The sequence below is a fragment of the Chinchilla lanigera genome, unplaced genomic scaffold (genome assembly GCF_000276665.1).
Source record: "Chinchilla lanigera isolate Chin_1 unplaced genomic scaffold, ChiLan1.0 scaffold00039, whole genome shotgun sequence".
Taxonomy (NCBI): domain Eukaryota; kingdom Metazoa; phylum Chordata; class Mammalia; order Rodentia; family Chinchillidae; genus Chinchilla; species Chinchilla lanigera.
In genome coordinates this window covers 18,832,020-18,836,569 of record NW_004955440.1, presented here as the reverse complement: position 1 = coordinate 18,836,569, position 4,550 = coordinate 18,832,020, and positions in this window count along the sequence as shown.

Below are 4,550 nucleotides of genomic sequence, written 5' to 3'. Positions count from 1 at the left end.
GCCTGCCTGGCAAGCGCAAGGTCGTGAGTTCGGTTCCCGGTACCGGAGAAAAACCAAAAAAAAAAAAAAAAAAGAAACAAAAATGGGCATCTGAGATGAATACACACATCTCACATGAAGAAATATAAATGGCAAATAAAAATATGAAAAAATGTTCAACATCATTGATCATTTGAGAAATGAATATTTAAACAACACTGAGATCCCATCTCACCCAGAAAGAATGGCTATCACCAAGAAATGAACAAAAAACAAATGTTTGAGAGGCTGTGGGGAAAAAGGAAGACTTCTCCACTGTGGGTGGGAGTGTAGATTGGCGAAACCACTGTGGAAACCAGTGTAGAGATTCTTCATAAAACTGGAATTAGAGGTCCCACTTAATCCAGCCATTCCCCTTCTGGGTATTTTTCCAGAAAAACTGAGAACATTGTACCACAGCGATATATGAGCACCTATGTTTATAGAAGCACAATTTGTCATAGTTAAAAGTTGGAAGCAACCCAAATGCCCATCAACTGAGGAATGGATAAAAAGATGTGGTATTTTCATGCAATGGAGTTTTACTGTGATATGAAAAGATAAACTTTAGGTTTTTATTGGTAAATGGATGCAATTAGAGACCATATTCATAACTGAAATAAATCAGACCCACATGTGTAAACCTCATATTGTCTCCCTAGTGTAAGAACCTGAAAGAGTAAATAAAACCAGAAAGGTACAATAGATATTGTAAAAGGGAAAGAAATTGTTCAAAGGGAAGGAACAACTGGGATGAGGGAAAGGAGAAAAGAAAAAAAGAAGGAAGAAAAAAAATACATGTACATACAAGGATAGCTGGGATAATTGTACTGCTGAGGTCTATTGGTTTATTGAAAGGAAGAGTGAATGATTAAATTTTTTGACCAGTTTTGCATGCTTATATCTGGTAATCTGAACAACTAATTTGAAGAGAACAATATGCAATATAACAACCACTGTTGAATTCCTACTTCTTGTTTAGTGAAGCTCTGTATTATTTCTATTTTTTATTACTTTTTATTCTCTTTAATAGTTTGATCAGTCTTGCATTCTTACATGTAGTAATCTGAGCAACTTTGCTAAAGATAACAATATGTAATATTAACCATAGTTAATTTCCTGTCATCTTGTTTTGAAACCCTTACCATTTTTATTGTTTTGGTGTTGTTTTCTTTCTGTCTATGTTATTTTTTTCTTTAAAAAAACCTTTTATGTCAGAAACTTAACCTACATATTTTACATCTAATATTGTATGTGTGCGTGCTTGTGTATGCCTGCAGGTGTGAGGTTGAGAGACAAATATAATGTAGTAAGCTGCATTAATAAGGAACAAACAAAAGTTGCATATCTATGAAATGATGTTCTTTAAAGTTGTTACCTAGAAGATTTTAGGTGACCTTTAATGCTTTACTACCTTTTCAAAAATAAGAGAGCTATCAGTGCAAATACTCATCAGTATTAGATCACTTTTATAATAATAACTTATAATTAATAAACTATAACATAACCCAATGTGATCATCCACCTTATTTTTATTTTAAAGAGAAAAATGCAATAAAAACAATGATGCAGAATTTCAAAACAGGATAATAGGAAATCAACAGTGGTTATTATATTGCATACTGTTATCTTCAAAGTAATTGCTCAGATTACAAGATGTAGGCATGCAAAATTGATAAAACAATATAAGCACAAAGTGTTCTTTTGAATGAACTAATAGAAATTAGTAGTTTAATTATCTTAGCTGTCCATGTGTGTGTGTGTGTGTGTGTGTGTGTGTGTGTATGTATTTCTTTTCCCTTCCTTCTTTTCTCCTTTCCCCCATCCCAGTTGTTCTTTTCTTTTGAGCAGTTTCTCTCCTTTTCACAGTATCTATTGCCCATTTTGGATCATATTTACTCACTTACTTTTTCAGGTTCTTATTTTAGGGAGACAGTATGATGTTTACATATGTGGGTCTGCTTATTTCATTATGAGTATGGTCTCTAATTGCATCTATTTACCTATAAAAGCCTCAAGTGATCCTTTTTTACAGGTGAGTAATACTCCATTGTATGAAAATACCATATCTTTTTTATTCATTCCTCAGTTGGTGGGCATTTGGGTTGTTTCCAAAATTTAGCTATGACAAATTGTGTTGCTACAAACATGGATGCACATGTGTCACTGTGATATGATGTTTTTAATGTTTTAGGGAAAATACCCAGAAAGGGAATAGCTGGCTCAAATGGGACCTCTAATCCCAGTTTTTTGAGGAATCTCCACATTGATTTCCACAGTGATTGCACCAGTGCAGTTTACACTCCCACCACAGTGGAGAAGTGTTCTTTTTTCCCCACAGCCCCTCAAGCATTTATTGGTTAATATCTTGATGGTAGCCATTCTTTTTGGAGTGAGGTGGAATTTCAATGTTGTTTTAATTTGCATTTCTCAAATGCCCAATGACTTTGAATATTTTTTCACATATTTATCTTTCATTTGTATTTCTTCATCTGAGAAGTGTGTATTCATCTCAGGGGCCCATTTTGGGTTGGGTCTTTGAATTTGGAGGACCTAATAATTTTTAAATTCTTTATATGTTCTAGATATAAAGAACATATGTGTTCTTATATCTTTATGTGTCTGAGAGATATTTGTTTAAAAGTTTTTCCACTCTGTGGGTTTTCTTTTCACACTGTTCATGACTTCTTTTAATGTGCAAAAGCTTTTTAATAAGATGAGATCCCAGTTGTTGATTATTTGAAGTATTTCCCAGGCAGTTTGGTTTTTTCATGAACTCTCTGCCTATCTCTATGTATTCAAGATGTCTACCTACTTTCTCTTCCAGTAGATTTAATGTTTCTGTTTTAACATTTAGATCTTTGAACAAGTTTGACTTTAGTGCATGGTGATAGACATGGTTCTAGCTGTAGTCTTCAGCACATGAAAAGCCTATTTTTCTATCACTATTTATTAACGAGGCCATCTTTTCACCCGAGAATATGTTTGGCCCCTTTGTCAAAGATAAGGTGGCTGAGTGTGTTTGTAGTTGTGTCTACATCTTCTACTCTGTTCCACTGATCCTCCAGTCTGTTTTTATTTGCCAGTACCATGCTGATTTTATCACAGTAACTTTGTAGTATAATTTCAAGTCAGGGATTGTGATGCTTCCTGCATTTCCTTTGTTGCCCAGGATTTTGCTTTTGCTATTCTAGGTCTCTTCTAGTTCCAGATGAATTCTAGGAATGTGTTCTCTAGATCTGTAAGGTATGCTAATGATATTTTGATTGGGATTGTATTGAATCTGTATAATAGTTTTGGGAATATGGCTATTTTCACAATGTTGGTTCTTCCTATCCATGAGCAAGGAATATCTTTCCATTTTCTGAAATCTTCTTCACTCCTTTTTGAAAGTACTATAATTTTCAATGTGTAGATCTTCTACTTGCTTTGTTAGATTGATTCCTAAGTATTTCATTTTTTTGGATGCTACAGCAAAGTCTGTTTTCCCTAATTTCTCTCTCAGTGAGTTTGTTGCCTGTGTACAGGAGTGCTATTGATTTTTGAGTGTTGACTTTATACCCAGCTACACTACTGAATTTGCTTATTAATTCTAGAAGTCCATGGGATCACCCACTTGTTTAACAGCTTAACTTCTAGTTGATATTAAGCTCTTTCCAAAGATGAAGATCCTGCATGTTTTACTCTGTGTTATCATTCACAATAATTAAACCCAAATAAATGAAAAGCATTCCAAATCGCAATTAAAAGAAAAGAACTTTTGAGAAAATAATACCTCTTGTATAGAAGAGTAGTAAAGACAAAATAAAGTTCCAAATAATCCTTGGCTCCCTAGTCACCATTGAAGGCCTCATGCTCCACTAAGATTGCTGCCCTGGGGCCTACTTCCAATGTAGGGCGTCAACTCATGCTTCAAGAGGATGCTGAACTATTTTCCCAAATGCTGTGGATACTCCCACAGTAGCTGCTTCTACTACACTATTGTCTTTATGCAATAATGATAATTGCAATAGCAGTATTACTACAGACCGTACTTATCGTGTGACAAGCACTTTCTAAATGGAATAATTCTTTTAATTATCAAAATAGCCCAATTTGTTCCCACAGCAATCCCGTGAGCAGTATAACGGTCCATTCTGTTTTGCGCATACCGTCTTTAAAGATGAGATGCGGCTCTGACGCTATTGACTTGGCCTTGGTCGTGCAGAGTGGCCTCAAACCGGGGCTTTAGAACTTACCGTCAAAAAGCTCATCCCTCATCCGCACCTGGAAGCCACTCACAGTGTAGTTCCAGGAATTCCTTTCAGTGACAACCACTTTTCAGTTAGGGAAATGCTCAGCTAAAGGCCCTCCTTGTACTAGGATTCCTTCTTTTTCTTAAATATCGGTATTGTACAATGCTATGAAGTCGGCATCCGTCTTTCTAGGAAATATTTGGCTCTTACTGTTTAAAGTGAAACGCCATGTCTTCTCATTCTGTACAAAACCGATACAGTTATCAAAGCCCCACTCTTCAACACAAAGAGAAATCG